The sequence below is a fragment of the Schistocerca nitens genome, chromosome 3 (genome assembly GCF_023898315.1).
Source record: "Schistocerca nitens isolate TAMUIC-IGC-003100 chromosome 3, iqSchNite1.1, whole genome shotgun sequence".
Classification (NCBI taxonomy): domain Eukaryota; kingdom Metazoa; phylum Arthropoda; class Insecta; order Orthoptera; family Acrididae; genus Schistocerca; species Schistocerca nitens.
This window is the reverse complement of record NC_064616.1, coordinates 471,999,408-472,016,765: the sequence shown is the minus strand read 5'-3', so window position 1 is coordinate 472,016,765 and position 17,358 is coordinate 471,999,408. Positions and strand designations below refer to the sequence as shown.

The window sequence follows — 17,358 nt, the reverse complement described above, 5'->3', positions numbered from 1 at the left end:
AGCACAGTTAGTTACAACGTTCTATCGGGATTTTAATAACGCGCGCTCGGAGACGAGCAGAGGTACTTAGCTCTCCACAGCATTTTCCCACTATTTAATATTAAAATTCGTTTCAGAAGCATTTCATTACAAACAAGAATCTCAAAATATGGCGCTTTACTTCAGTATTACTTGAGGATAAAATATTTATCAGACGATCTAGCAGAGCTACAATACTGAAGTGCTTATGCGGCACTAGGGAGCAGTCTTAAGATTATTTTGCCATTGTTAGGGCAAATGGATTTAAGTCCATAAATGAGGAAAAACGAGTTACTATGGCTCTGTTACAGGAAATAATGACACCTTTATTTGAGCAAGCAGCGTTAAGAAATTTTGAATCCTTTAACCAGGAAGGCTTTTTTTCTTTTTGCATTTCGGTAAACATGCACAAATATAACTAACCCTCAGGCGAAAGCATATATTATATGAATGAATAGTGTCTGTTCTTTCAGATATGTCCGAAAGCATAAACTCCACCTTAATCCGCAGCTATGATAATTATTATGTAAATTGAAGGTGGAGGGGAAGAAAGGAAAGGAGCTAACGATATCAAATGGTTCAAATGGCTCTGAGCACAATGGGACTTACCATCTCAGGTCATCAGTCCTCTAGAACTTAGAACTGCTTAAACCTAACTAACCTAAGGATATCACACACATCCATGCCCGAGGCATGATTCGAACCTGCGACCGTAGCGGTCGCGCGGTTCCGGACTGAAGCGCCTAGAACCGCTCGGTCACAGCGGCCGGCTGTAACGATATCAGCTGCATCGACACTTTATGCGGAATCAGCGTCGACGAATGAAAATGTGTGCTGGACCGGGACTCTAACCCGCGATCTCATGCTTACTAGGCAGTTGCGTTAACCACTGAACCACCCAGACACAATGTATATCGTAAATGCGCACACTATCTCAGCACGCTCCCTGGCTGACACACATTCCCAGCTAGCGTCACCTATCCACAGTTCCGGTCCATGCCCTCCATGCTGGCTAATTTTCGATTCCCCCTGGATGTCGAATGTAAATATGTATCCGCACTGAAGGTTGTAGATTCAGAGACCATCGAGGCCTAGTAGGAAGGAGATCGCAGGTTCATCTCCTGGTCTGGCACATATCTTCACTCGTCGTTGCTGATTCCACATATAGTCCCGATGCAGCTAATACCATTAGTTCCTCGCTTTTCCTAACCTTCCGCTCCCTCCCTCCACCTTCGATGTACATAAAAATCATATATGTGTATCCTGTTAATTTTTGTAAATCGGATTTATACCCTTCTGCCGAAGAAAGGGCGAATTATTCATTACATCTCTATCATCTGGTGTGGTTAGATGCTAATCTAAAATATTGAAGTTATTTCCGGAAGGACCTGAGATTAACAACCAATCCAGTTATCCTGCTGCATTGATACGAAGTTACTTCTTATGAATATCTCTTTTGCTGACCCTGGTGGTTGCTTGCTTAGTTCGTTGATTGTGTTATTGATGATTAGTCAAATTAAACTAGGTGCCATCATATAACTTGCTCCTTTCGAAACCCAGCGATGGGGTCACCCAGCTTATTTTAACGCTCGGAATTATCATATGAGCAAATTCCATGAATTTTGACATTTGAGCAACTACAGTTGTTCACAATCTGGTTGTTCAACACAAAATATGAGTGCAATACCGACCTTTTCCTTTGTTTTTCAAAAATCAGTTCCTTTGATGCAAAGTACTACATAGTTCATTGCAGTGTATGTTGTCACAAGTCGTTATCACAAGAAGTATATTTTCAGTCCCGTGTTTCATAGAAATACACTATGATTTCGCATTAGAATTCCGTTTAAAAACATGTGTAGTAAGTGTTAACATTTACTAAACATTCACGAAGTGTGTAAATAATGAAATAGATGAATGTTTGTCCCCTGACATGAAAAATGTTATTTCCTCCCTCACGATCTCGCCGGCCGGTGTGGCCTTGCGGTTCTAGACGCTTCAGTCTGGAACCGCGTGACCGCTACGGTCGCAGGTTCGAATCCTGCCTCGGGCATGGATGTATGTGATGTCCTTAGGTTAGTTACGTTTAAGTAGTTCTAAGTTCTAGGGGACTGATGACCACAGATGTTAAGTCCCACAGTCCTCAGAGCCATTTTTGAACCTCACGATCTCGTGAAACGAACGTTTTGGGTAAAAAATGACGATGATCCATCATCCGGAGGCTTCTGGACAATCTCTTTTTCTGGGACACGGAAGAGGTTTGTGGCAGTGCTATATAAAGCATCCTTAGTCGCACACAGGAAGGTGGCGTGCAGAATATAGTTGTAGGAGGATTGTGCTTAAAACAGTACCACACATTTAGATTTAGCGCGACACAAAGACTTACTCAGCTTTGTTTAGGGTAATGTGGCATAAGTTCCAATAATAGAAAAAAATTGAAAATTTATAGATGGATCTCCTCAGTGTATCTCAGGAAAACATTAGTTTCTGCCTTAATTATATAGAAAACAAACAGTGGTACAATATAGTTAATATTTACAGCCATTCTTCCTCAGTTCCTATTTGACTGATGTTTTTCTTACAGGTACGAGTAAATATCATCCGTTTTCTTGCTACAGAGTTTTTATTATTGTTTATAACATACGTTTCATGAACTGTGTTATTGCGAACTGTACTATTGCGAATCTCTCGCCCAGCGCAAAGTCCCAAGAGACTGGAAAAAAGCGCAGGTGCCTACTGTACATAAGAGTGCTACAAGAAAGATCCCGCAAAATTACAGACCAATATCCTCAACATCGTTTTGCTGCAGAATTCTTTAACATATTCAGAGTTAGGATTAATAAATCTCCTAGGCACCGATAAGCTTATGTGCACGAATCAGCATGCTTATAGAAAGCAACGCTCGTTCAAAACCAAATTGCCCTTCACTCACTTGATGTTCTGCGGACTATGGACGAAGGGCAACAGTCAGATGCCATATTTCTAGACTTCCGGAAGACGTTTGACACGATGGCCCATTGATTGCAGGCTGTTAACGAAGGTACAAGCATACGGAATACATTCCCATATATGTAGGTGACTCGAAGATTTCTTAAGTAATAGAAGCCAGGATGTTATACTCCGCGGCGAGGGTTCATCAGGAGTGCCCCAGGGAAGTATGATCGGACCGCTATTATTTTCTGTATACATTCATGATCTAGCGGATAGGATGGGCAGCGGTCTGAGCTTGTTTGCTGGTGATGCTCTGGTGTACGAGAAGGTGTCAAGTTCAGTGACTATAGGAGAATACAAGATAACATAGACAAAATTTCTAGTTGGTGTGATGAATGGCAGCTATCTCTAAATGGAGAAAAATGTAAATTAATGCAGATGGGTAGGAAAAACAAACCCATAGTATTGGGGTACAGCATTAGCTGTGCCCGTCTTGACAAAGTCACGTTATTTAAATATCTCAGTGTAACGTTACAAAGGAATCTGAAATGAAACGAGCATGTGGAGATTGTGCTACGGAAGGAGAATGTTCGACTTCGGTTTATTGGGAGAACTTTGGAATAGTTTGGTTCATCCGCAAAGGAGAAGGCATAGTGCGGCTGTAGTGCTAGTGTGACATATTCTTGATAACTACTCAAGCGTTTGGGTTCCGCACCAGATCGGATTAATGGAAGATATTGAAATAATTAAGAGGCGGGCCGCTAAATTTGTTACCTGTAGGTTCGAACAACACTAATTATTACGGAAATGCTTCGGGAATCCAGATGGGAATCTCTGGAGGAAAGGCGAAATTCTTTTCGAGGACCACCATTGAGAAAATTTAGAGAACGATTGTACTGTCGCTGATATAAATTTAGCGTTGGGACTACGGAGATAAGAGAAATTAGGGCTCATATGTAACCGTATGGACAGTAGTTTTTCCCTTGCGAGTGAAAAAGGAGTTACTCGAAGGCGGTCTTGGCTACCGCTTGGCGGCTCTTTGAGTATATAGGCGTAGAATACGCAAATGACTGTAATTAACTAAACTTCTTCCGAACATGTCTCAAAAGACCCAACAGTGCCGACCGACCGTCGCGTCATCGTGAGCCGACAGGCGTCACTGGATGTTGATATGTAGGGGCGTGTGATTAACACACCGCTCTCCCTGCCGTTGTCAGTTTTCATGACCGGAGCCGCTACTTCTCAATCAAGTAGCTCCTCAGTTGGCTTCACAAAGGCTGAGTGCACCCCGATTACCAGCAGCGCTAGGCATTCCCGGATAGTCAGCCATCCAAGCGCTAGCCAAACCGGACTTCGAATAACTGAAACTAGTCACTTTATTTACCCTTCTTTAACCCTTTTCGGAGGACTGCACTTCCATCATTATGTGAATTTATTTAAAAACTTGTTAGAGACAAAGCACACGATAGGACTGGATAAGCTTGAACGACGAATTTGGTTGTATCCTTCTCGTAGAAACCATTATGGTGTTCGCCGAATGCGATTTATGGGAACCACAGGAGACAGATCTTAGATGGGGGAATTTAAACACTAATTCTCCTGATGGTGAAACCAGTGTCTTAGCAAGTGAGCTGTCTCGCTATTTACTAAAGATATATTGCTGTGGCTGGGTACAAATTATTCATAGTTTACCCACAGATACATAATTTAATACAGCCTATTTCTCAATACGACCCTTATCGGTGTGGAGATGACGATGTAGTCAACTTCCCAGTTTCCATGGGCATAACCTATCGCAAAACAAAACGAAATTACATTTGAAATACACAAGTAAGTGTAACATGTCCCTTATTCATCTCCCTACTACACGATTCGGACCTTAGATCGATTTATTAAAAAGCAATCTACTATAGATGGTGTGTGTTCTCGTTTTATTAAATCCTTGGCACTTACGTTCAACGGTTCAGGCTTCATATCTGATTCTATTTACTTCTCGTATTCACTTTTGAAGAACACTCATAAGCTTTGTACATGCATGGCTCTGCATTATACAGGGTGATTCCATGATGATGATACAAATTTTCAGGGACGATGGAGAACGTTAAATGTATCTGAGGTAATGAATCCTGGTCCGTAAATGACAGAGTCCAAAGTTATAAGCGAAAAACTTTCTCATACCTCTGACAATGAAATACATATACTGGCACTGTTGCTGCTAAGATAGTAATGTAGGGAACTTTCAGAGGTAGCAGTGTGTCTAGTAAAGATGGTCTTTGAAATGCAAACCTCAAGAGCTATTTCATCTTCGCTGAAGTGTGCACAGCTCATTAGAGCCCATATCTACTAGAAATTTGTTTCTTGATGTGGTCCATACTACCTTCTCAAAAATGTGGAAACCAAAGAGCCTGCAGTAGAAGAGGTGTATTTCTCAGTACCGAAGATGAACAAGTGTTCCTAACTCTTAGTGTATACGTTTTAGAGTCCATGCTTATAAGACATTTTTTCTTGTTTTGGTCTACGCTACAAAATCTTAGCAGCGACAGCACCGGTATATGTATTCCGCTGTCAGAGGTATCAGAACGATTTTCTCTCTCAGCTATTGACTCGGTCATTTCCGGACCAAGGTCTCTTACGTCAGACTGATTTATTTACTCTTGTCCATCATTCCTGAAAGTTTGTAACATCATCACGGAATGACAATGTATATTACGTAGCCTACATTGCTCCTATGTACTTCAGTATTATATTATTGCTTCCAGATGAGAATGAGGCAGTATTTTCTTGCAGATCTCCTGGGTTTCCCGAGCGCAACACTCACTGAGGCTGTGTGCGACGCTTCCTGCGTTCCATCCCGCTGTTGGTGAGTACTTGAACTTCGTCTTGGCCTTCGGACTGCCCTCTAAGCTTATGCAAATGGCCCCGTCAGCAGTTTTCAGCATTCATAAGATTCACTTGATCTAATGTCAACATTCTTCACAATGTGCTTTTCGTGGCCAGATTTTCCGTTTCTGTCTTGTCGTGATATCTGCCTTATCGAAGAAGACATTGTATATATATTAACAGAATGTGAGAAATTCCAAGAACAATTACGCAGCATAGTATTTTAAAAATTAAGTTATATTTTTTCAGAATAGCACTTACCTTATGTATAGGTGCACTTCCAAATGAATTTGCTATTTGATTCTACTTTGTAACAGGGAACTTCAAAATTATGTAATTTATTATAGACAAGACATGCAGCGACAATCTCTGTCATACATACCGGGTGTGAAAAAAATTCTGTGCCCACATTGATGGATACTACGATGTGGCTAACAACTAATACATGTCGCGCGGGGTAGCCTTGTCACGGTCCGCGCAGCTCCCCCCGTCGTAGGTTCGAATCCTTATTCAGGCATGGGTGTGTGTGTTGTCCTTAGTGTAAGTTAGATTAAGTAGTGCGTAAGCTTAGGGACCGATGACCTCAGAAGTTTGGTCCCATAAGACGTTCCCACAAATTTCCAAAATTATAAGAAAACATGTGTCGGATACTTATATTTGGATGAGCGCTGAGTATGCGTAAGCAGGCCCGCAGCGAAGGAGGCAAATAAAAAGTAACTTCTTCAGACATCGTTAAACCAAGGTTGATATGAAATTTACGTGACGCCCTGACGTTCACGTTCAGCCAGTAAACAGCATGTAGCTCTTTAATTCCTGCTTTATGTAGCAAATGTTTTATACTTTTCCATGTTCGTCGCAGTTTGTTTTCGCCGTTTTATTATTGTCACTTTCTTCGACGTGTTGGCATAGGATCTTTATAATTAAATGAACATCGTGAACTGTCAGATTGTGAAACACTACAGGCACTGTAAAATGAGGTCAGTTTAAAACTGTAATCCGTTCATCATAAGAATAAACCTGATGTAAACAAACACAAACGCGATGATTGGTCAGAAGCGTAGCACACATACACTGGAGTTTTTACGCTCTTGGAAGTAGGTCCAACTTCTGTATTAGATATCTTACTACTAAGCTACGTTAAATGAAACTTTAAGATATTCAAATGTATTAACAGCCATCAAAGTTTTTCTTAATCAAGCTTTAGCTACGTAGTTTTTATTTCAAAAGTCGTGTACAGTCACAGCCTTTGCAGCGTTGTGCTCTGATTGCCGCGCTGTTAATGCGCAGTATGAAAATGGCTGAGGCTGCTTTCTGTTCGGTAGTAAAAGACACATGTGGAATACCGTTAAAAAGTGCTGGGAAATAGGCTGTTCTTAATGTTTTTCGTAAATTTACGGAGATTATCGGCTTTGAAGTTACTGCAGTTAATAGACGAATGTTTGTTGACCGTATAGTGCAGTCGGTAGCGTTATGGAATGTATATCATATTCGGTTATTCGAATGTTGGTTCAAATCTCGCGAATAACTTTTTTTTCTCTCGTTCAATTTGAAATACCTACATCTCGTAATTATAAAACTCATCATTTTTTATGAATAATGCACGTCTTCTTGTTTCTAATTACTTAATGGGCTCGAAACTCCTGTTTCCATTTCAAATACAAATTCTTAATTATCGATGTTTTATGATAGACTGTTCATAAGTTGAAACTTCCTGGCAGATTAAAACTGTGTGCCCGACCGAGACTCGAACTCGTGACCTTTGCCTTTCGCGGGCAAGTGCTCTACCAACTGAGCTACCGAAGCACGACTCACGCCCGGTACTCACAGCTTTACTTCTGCCAGTATCTCGTCTCCTACCTTCCAAACTTTACAGAAGCTCTCCTGCGAACCTTGCAGAACTAGCACTCCTGAAAGAAAGGATATAGCGGAGACATGGCTTAGCCACAGCCTGGGGGATGTTTCCAGAATGAGATTTTCACTCTGCAGCGGAGTGTGCGCTGATATGAAACTTCCTGGCAGGTTAAAACTGTGTGCCCGACCGAGACTCGAACTCGGGACCTTTGCCTTTCGCGGACAAGTGCTCTACCAACTCAGTTGGTAGAGCACTTGCCTCGCGAAAGGCAAAGGTCCCGAGTTCGAGTCTCGGTCGGGCACACAGTTTTAATCTGCCAGGAAGTTTCATATCAGCGCACACTCCACTGCAGAGTGAAAATCTCATTCTGTTCATAAGTTGTTTAAATTAAGATATCATAATTTAATTTTTAGGTCTAAAATGAAAAACCAAATCCTCTATTATTTGGACTATGTCCATCGTTTTATACCACAGAGGTAGATAAGTATCGTAGAGACATGAAAAAAATCGTTTTCACAGCAGCGAGAACATCATACAAATTCTGCATTTTTACATTTGCCGCTGTTCCATTACAATATGAACCCAACGGAACTGATCTGGAACCAAGCTGCGAGATTTGGCCCGAGAAGTAACAGGATTGATAAGCTGCCAGATGTACTGGAACTAACGCACGCAGCTTTTTCTCACGTCAGTGCCGAACGCTGGCGGGATATAGAACGGCTTGTCATAAAAGAAGAAAAAATCGTGCGCCTGGTTGGCTTCGTAGATCCTGTTGTTGATAGGCTCGTTATCAACGTAGCGGGTGACACTTCCAGAACTGAAATGTATTTCTCGGATTCGGATAAGGAAGGAGCTAAGACTTACTAACGACTGTGATACCTTCAGTGGCTTCTATATTTAACTATACGGTGAAATCCTTCAGTACTCTCTTACGTTACACACAGCTTATGCAGAAAAATTACCCTGTGGTTAGGTCAGGAACTTTCATCATTCTTGTTTTTAATTACAATAGTACGTTAGCTAAAAACGATAACATGTTACGGTTTTCGTCTAGTCGTGTAAAGAGCGTATTCTGGGAGATTTGCAGTGCATTATTTCATTCTGCTAAAAAATTAAATGACATTCGAAGCTGTATTGCTCCTCTGCTCGTCTCTTTTTACGTGTGAACTGCAGCTGGCCATGTCACTGCACGCTAGCTGTACCAGCTGAACGTGTTGTGGCAAGCTTACGTCTAATACGTACAGCGAAATATGAATTACACGGTGTCGCGCGATAAGGTGCCGGTACATGGCACGTGGCGCGTGAGGTTCTCCCAAATGAAGTTTGCCGCCCGCGTGCTAAAGGTCACACTTAGCCCATTCCGGCAGCTGATTGGGTAATAAAGACTGATAATTTGCCCGGCGCTCGCGATCTACAACGATGCGACGTGAATGGTGTGTGGCTGCAGACTCAATTCCAAGGTTAGCAATCCCGCAACAGCGTTGTGAGTGCATGTGAGCGCTCTTGCTAATCGCAGCTAAGGCAGATGCCCAACTGAGATTAATTGGGAGAATCCTCAGGAAGTGTAGTCCACACAGGAAGGAAGTAGGTTACAAAACCTTCGTACGACCAATGTTTGATTCTCGCTCGTCAGTCTGGGTTCTGTACGATATAGGAATGATAAAGAAAATAGAGAAGATCCAAAGGGAAGCAGTGGAAAACACTAAAAGGAAGGCTGTGTGCGTCATGGTGTGGTTTACATTTCAGTTCTCGAGAGCGCACGTTAGTAGAAGAGTAAATTAATATATTATGTCCTTGTATGTATTCCTCGCGAAAAGACGATGAAAGTAAAAACAGAAAGATTCGAGTTCGTACAAAGGCTTATAAACAATTTTTCTTCTCTCGGACTGTTCGCGACTGGAACAGTAAAGTAGTAACCTGACAGTGGCACACTCAGCCACATACCATAAGGTGTCTTGCGGGGTATAGGTATAGATGTGGATATAGGGACAGGTACTATTCTTTGGCCACGCCCCGGCCATTGCCATACTGAGATCTTCCCGACCGTCAATTTGTGGCGGGGAAATTCAGAAGCTATGGAAGTGCGTTATACCGGCTGCCTGTCATTGTGAAAGAGGTCTCAGGACTCGTTAAGCGGTGCATTGAGCTGACAGAAAACATCCGCTTATCACTTCGCCCGGCTTACCTGCGAGCTCCTTAGGACGCACTTACTCTGGCGGTCACCTGCAGAAAATAGCCACGTCAACTCTTTTCCATTTCCCAACGATGGTTTTCTTTCGGAATTCCAAAGCACGAGGTGCTTCGTACCCATTACAGTGAAAGTGACACACTATAGGATTCATTAATACACACTTTTGAGAGTACGCTTACATGAAATGAGGGAAAACTCGAAGCTAGAATTGGACGTCCCCTCCCGCCAGTGGTTCGAGTCCTCCCTCGGGCATGGGTGTGTGTTGTCCTTAGCGTAAGTTAGTTTACGTAGTGTGTAAGTGTAGGGACCAATGACCTTAGCAACTTGGTCCTTTAGGAATTCACACACATTTGAACTCGAAGCTATCGGCAATACTAAAGTTGTTTCGCACACTACAAAAAAATGGTTCAAATGGCTCTGAGCACTATGCGACTTAACTTCTGAGGTCATCAGTCGCCTAGAACTTAGAACTAATTAAACCTAACTAACCTAAGGACATCACACACATCCATGCCCGAGGCATGATTCGAATCTGCGACCGTAGCGGTCGCTCGGTTCCAGACTGTAGCGCCTAGAACCGCACGGCCACTCCGGCCGGCTCGCACACTACATACTCCAGTGGTCTACTAGACATTGTCGTCTGAAGATGATACTCCTTGCTCTCCTCCGAACGTAGAATTGATTTACCTACATGGCTGTCACTCCGAATCACGTGAAAGTTGGAGTTTTTCACATATACATATCATTGCCAGAGGTGAAAGAAACGATAAGCGACAGAAATAAATCAATAGACCGTATGAGGATTGAACACTGTCTCTGTGTATTTTCAGCCTGCCTCTGAGCCAACAACATACGAGGAAAGAGATTGAAATCAGAATGCATAAAATCGTCTCTAAACTTGCTCTGTTGTCTGAGACTGAGTCATGTACTTTACTACAAGACTCGGATAGGAAAATCGGAAACGAGACTTTTATCACAAACCGAGGGAGTAGCTTCTCGAGATTAAGTTAGAAGTGATGATATGCGGAGGTTCCTCAATGTTATTAAAACTACCCACGAAGTACACAACTACCAGAAACTGTGGCTCTCACAGTTACCAATTACGGCCAAAACCGTTTCTCATTCAATCGATTTTCACGAAAATTATCATGGCGTAAGGACACAGTTCAGAGTCGAACAGTCGCGTACTAATTCGCCACAAGCAGTTCCTTAATAAAGCGAGCGTTGTCATTCCTTTTATGATGTAGCAGTACTCTGCACATGAAAAATACCACTCTCACCACCTATTGTATTGGGCTATAACCCTTGATCCACTCTCGGTTTGTCATTTGCTTAGTAAACTCTGTAGTGCAGTTGCCCGCGAAAGGAAAAGGTCCCGAGCTCGAGTCTTAGCGTGGCACACAGTTTTGACAGCCAGGAAGGTGTTCCATTGGGTTTAGGTCGGAACTCCGAGTAGGTCAATCCATTTCAGGAATGTTATTGTCCACAAACCATTGCTTGGCAAAAGCTCCGAACTGTTCCTCTCCTGTGCGCAGTACACAATCCTGTAAAATGTATTCATATCTTTCGGCATTTAACGTTGTATTAAGCACAATAAGGTGGTCACACAGTATCCACGAAAAAGACCTCCAAACATCATCTCTTCCTTACGTCCCGTTGGCACTTTACGTGATAGGCATTCACGAAATCCAAACCCTTCCATCGAATTGCCACAGGATATAGCGTGATTCATAACTCCAAAATGGGGTGATGGATAGCCAGTGTCCAGTGGCATACACATTGAACTCGCATTTGGGAGGACGACCGTTAAATCCGTGACCGGCCATCCAGATTTAGGTTTTCCATGATTTTCGAAGTCACTGAGCTCTATGACCGATCCGTGCTGCGTTTCCTGCTACTCTACTGACAACAAAATAGTCCGCGCCTCCTTTTTTACTGCCATACCCCTCTCCAAACGTCCAGTTGTCCGTTTCGCATTATGTAGGGTTGTCCGGAAATTTTTCGTCAGTTCTTCACCTTCCACATGTACCTCTTCAAACTATTCTTCAGTGCCGTTGTCGCGTACTAATTTAACGTTATTAGGATTGTGACTTAATTTAAATTGTCGTAAATGGACAGTTTATTTTAGGTTGGTGTTAATGTTTGTTCATTTACTGTTTAATATAAACATTTTTAGTTATGTTAGTACTGCACTGTCAGATGACATTTACTCTGTGTTCATACCTGAACCTCGTTGTAAAACATCTTTCTTAACGTCGTTATGAGTATTTACCTTCTTTGACGACGATAGTCAGTTCAAGGCAGATGATGGCCTTGTAAGTCAAAAACTGGGGAACAGAAGTAAATTAATGCCGGCCGCGGTGGTCTCGCGGTTCTAGGCGCTCAGTCCGGAACCGCGCGACTGCTACGGCGCAGGTTCGAATCCTGCCTCGGGCATGGGTGTGTGTGATGTCCTTAGGTTAGTTAGGTTTAAGTAGTTCTAAGTTCTAGGGGACTGATGACCTCGGAAGTTAAGTCCCATAGTGCTCAGAGCCATTTGAACCATTTGAAGTAAATTAATACCATAGAACACACACAGCATTGCGCTTTTCATTCATAATAATGAGATGATTCTACCTAGAAGGGACCGAAGGATCATTTAACGTGTTGAGATGGCGTCAGGCTGCCCTTACCGCAGAGGGACACAATTTTGATCACCTGGTGCAAGTAAAAGTGAGCTTAATTTAGTCGCACAACCACAACTCAGAAAAGCCGCCGAACACTATGCGGGTTGCTTTGGGTACCATCCGGTGCTCACCCCGGGCGTCGCACATCGACGAATGCCCTGCAAATAAAAGCTCGTAAGTGCTTGCATCACCCGCAAATGGATTCATAAACTCTTCCCGTTCTAATTCTTTCATTTTAGCTTTAAGTTAACAGTAATAACCAGCCAGCTACTTGTTACTGAAAGCAAACCATAAGTATCTCCAAAGAATATACAACGTAGACTGAACACCTAATAATGGTGGTACAGACAAGACGTGGTTTTAGTTCTCGAATACGAAAGTTGTTAATAACTGATGACAACAATTGAAGGGTGGAAACGTCCAACGTCCATATTTCACATTTGTTAGGAGAATCAAAAAACAATGTATCTCTGTTTATACATAATTTATTTTTATCAAAAAAATAGTAATGTATTAACAACTTTCTAGGCCTCATACCAAGTAACTGGAAGATTCAAAGTGCTGATAGGAAAATTTATGTTTCAGATATCATTAATACGGGGAGACTACATTTTATTTGTGATAATAACATCTGTAGAAAAACAGCGGTAATATTTTAACTAGTAGAACTGTAGTTAAAAAAAAACATATCTCATATCTTTTGAAACTTTGGGGAGAGAACAACAAAAGTAAATTCGAGAAAATCATCGTGTTGCAAAGGTTACAGTAGAACTCACTGTGCTGTTTAAGAATTCGAACAATGTCGACAGGTCTTTCAATTCTGCAAGTGGACCTTCACTTGAAATACGATATGGCATACATCAGCCATGGTTTTCCTCCATTTGAAGACATCGAAATTTTTCCATTCTTCTGTTTCAGAGCAAGAATTTTTAATAGCTAATTGAGATATTAGTGAGAAAATTCGATGATACTGCATTTGGAAATACAGTAAACGCTTGCATTGACAACAATGTTTGAGCAGAATCTGTAAAATCAAATAAGTCCGTTGCACACAATGGAATTACATGGAATGGATTCACGCCTTTAGCTGACTCAGCAGTCGCGCGTAAATCTTGTGGAACAAAGACTTTCACGCATGGCATTTGGCAGCCCATTACGAAGCACTGTTTGGCACGTAGACCATGTGTCATCTAATAATGAATGTCTGGAGCATTTTCTGCTTGATTTGGCACTTGGAGCAAGTCTATGGGCACGCAATCGGACGCCGAGGACACAACATCACTGCAAACACCTTTTGCCACAAAAATGGCGCTTTGAACGTTTAACATTTCTAATCTTCCATGAAAAGTATTCTCATTTGAATATGAACCATAAGCAGATGTATATTGGAATGACAACAATGAAAATTTGTGTAGGACCGGTGCTCGAACCCGGATTTCCCGCTTTACGCGAGCGGTCGCCGTAACCGCTTCGGCTTCAGTGCACGAATCACGCGCAGACCCAAATTTCCATACGTCGGCATCCATGTGACGCAACCTGCTCACGTACGTTATGTATATTTCATTCCAAGAGGGACATTATTTTATTGAGAGTCGAGAGCCTTGTATTGACGAATAAATATGGAATAGCAGGGCCTGTGTTATTAAGAAGTAAGACGCAAAGTTCCTTCGCACATGGATGCTTGTCCGAAAGAAAATTTCATCGTACTTTGTAATAAAACAGGCACTGCTAGTCAGTATTTCCAATCATGTGTTGATGTCTGAACAGAAATTCTGCTCTATACGTGCGCAACTGCTTTCATTTTCGTACCAAATATATTTATAGTATCTACGTTGCCAAAAGCTACAATTTAAGTAACCAACAAATGTATATGAACCACTTGACATGTAATCTGGGAGTAACTGTCACATTTTTACCATAGCAGAGCCATAGAAACGCGTTGTGTATTTTCCACTGAACCCCTCACGCGAAACCTTGTACCTTAGTTGCACAGAAATGTGCCATCACCTACAATAAACAGAAGCGACGCTTTAATTATGTAAGACAGCAGTAGCTGTCGTATCCCTCTGTCTCACATTCTAGTGCTTGCCGCTGTTGGAGAGCTTAGCAGAAGTTTCGTGATAACAGCTGTCCGGTGAGAAAGCGGGTACTTTGTAGTGTTTACCCGCGCGCGAGGAGAAGAAGGATGCTGTGTATACCAGAAGAGCAGGGACTTCTGCCAGCCCTCACGCTTCAAGGCTATATACATTTCAGCACACAAGGTGTTTACTGCCCCGCCTCCGTGTTTTGAGTGTTAGCACATTGAGAAATTTTACAAGCATCTTGATGGAAAAATACATGTCTACTGTTCATCCTTTCAGTGTAATCCTTAAATTACGTAGTGAACGTGCGGGACTGCCTGTAGTAGCATGTTTAACCAAAAACATAGATTTAGGTGAGTGAGTCAGCTTAAGACATGCGAAGTGCTATTGACACCAGTTAACTTCGTAACAACTTCTAAATTTCAAAACCAGATGCTTATGTACTTTTATGTTATTGACATAGATGGAGTTAATGAATTGTTTTTAAAAAATTTCCCCATATTGCGTGGATCACATTCGCAATAACTCGCTATGCTCTCGAACATGTCATTAGGTCCACAAATAAGATGTATTTCCCGGAGACATGAGCGTCGATTACATACCTGGGCTTTTTCTTTTTTAATCCTAATGTACAATGAAACTGTGTTACCCAGCCAAATACACTATTAAGAATTTCATCTATGAAGTAGAACGAATGTTCAAGCACAAATTATGTTTTGGTTCGTAAGTGTATTTCTCTAGCGTTCCACTCTGGAAAAACAGTGGGAAAAATGAACACACAAAATCTTTTGTCTTGTTTTACTACGACGGCCATTTCTCTCTATGTAGGCGGGAGCCAACAAAATATTTTGCCACTAGGGGGAAGGATGCAAATTCCCCTAAGATTGGCGAAGTTTTACAGAACCTCGAAATTTATTACGAACTTCAATGCGAGATGCTTTTAATATTTTACACAACGAAACTGTCTCTAAATCTGGCAGAATACCCAAAGAGATCCTAGTCGTGTGTAAAGTATACCAGTGGCAAGACGCCATCAATGCCTTCACTGTGCGATAACAATGGAAACATTATTGATGACAGCGCCACTAAAGCAGAGTTACTAAACACGGTTTTCCAAAATTCCATTTCAAAATAAGGTGGAGAAAGGGAATACAGTAGTTAAAATGATTGCGGTGATTTTGGGAACGTGCAGTGCTTATGTATCGAAAATCACATATAAGACAGCAGTGCGACCAATTCTTGAGTAGAACGTGAGCGTTAGGAGTCCTTATTAAGTGGTCACGATAGCGGATATAGAGAAAATTAAGAGATTCGTAAAATGTCTGTGCGTTGTTTCAAGTGTAACAGAAATGACCAGTGAAATTAAGTGACAATATCTCGAACAAAGGTGAAGCTGTCATCTCGAAACCCTGTTCAGTATGTTTGGACTTTAGAGAATTGTTATTCGAAAATGTAAAAACATGCCTGCCGCCATCGTATATCGCACGTAGAAAGTATAACTGAGAGGAGGCGTTTAGAAGTGCAATCTTGTGACAGAAAGTAGTTACTGCAGTAGAAAGATACGTTGACCGTAAGTCACCTCAGCTCCTTTGCGTTGTTTAAAGAATTTGATTACTTTCGCTTCCTTAAAAATCTTAGGTAGTTTTCTGTTCGCAGAATTTCATTGATGAACTGTAGCAGCCATTTTTTTTCGGAGCCGTTCAGCTATAAGGAACTCCGAACACACTTCATCAAATCCTACTGCTTTATTAGCCTTCAGGGTGTTCAGGGCTGGGTTGAGTTCCTGTATGTCAAAGGTGAGAGTGATGTATCAAACAAAATTTCACTTTGCATGCAGTTATTTTTTCACAGTTCGTGTATATACCATATACAGCGTCACTTTTCAGACTTATTATTCTAGAATCAACTGCAGTAGCATTTACGTGACGGCTTTTTCTTACAACAACCCGGCCAGTACGTAGTTTTCTTACACGATTCCAGGGCTTACGCCTGGAATGCCTAAAATTCGGTCCAGCTGTGGCCAGGACCTCTCCTACATGTCTTGCCGCCCTAGGGGAGAATTGAAAAATGACACCTCTCTTTTCACTACTGTCGCCCCCGCCCCCTCCACCAACATCAACATCCAAATGGCACAACAATGCAGATCTTCTATTATACTTTTAATCATTAAACTAAGGTGACCAGATGTCCTCATTGCCTAGGGACGGTCTTGAATTTTCATGCTTTGTCCTCAGTTGCTTTAAAACTGATTGAGGACAGCAAATGTCCACAGTTTCTTATTTTTTTTGTCCTCATTTTTGAAATTTCCCAAATAATTTAAAGCTGCAGTCCTGGACTGAGCATCTGGTCCCAGCGGAGGTTCGAGTCCTCCCTCGGGCATGGGTGTGTGTGTTTGTCCTTAGGATGATTTAAATTAAGTAGTGTGTAAGCTCAGCGACTGATGACCTTAGCAGTTAAGTCCCATAAGATTTCACACACATTTGTTTTGTTTAAATAATTGGAATAGGCCGAATGTGCTGAAGGTTTTAAACTAGAACTCAGCTGGATATACCAGTGCATCCAAATTTTATAATTCCAAGGAAATGTACAAATAAAGGTTTGGAACTATTTTCTGGTAAGAATAAATTGTTCCTTGGATTTACAAATATTGCTGTACTGATATCAGACATTCCAAAGCATCAAGCTAGGTCAACTGGATAATCGTGGTGTTACTTCGTTTCTGTTTTAATTTAAATATTTTTA

At 41.7% G+C, this 17,358-nt stretch overlaps 1 protein-coding gene across 2 annotated transcripts in view; it reads left to right on the top strand.

Annotated features, from left to right (window-relative positions):
* The window catches only part of LOC126248401 (1-acyl-sn-glycerol-3-phosphate acyltransferase alpha-like), an 824,096-nt gene that overhangs the window by 250,195 nt on the left and 556,543 nt on the right, over positions 1–17,358 (top strand). For both annotated transcript variants that reach the window (XM_049949347.1, XM_049949348.1), the window contains exon 2: positions 5,734–5,806. The gene's annotated coding sequence lies outside the window, so the exon portion shown is untranslated. The remainder of the gene's footprint in view (positions 1–5,733; positions 5,807–17,358) is intronic.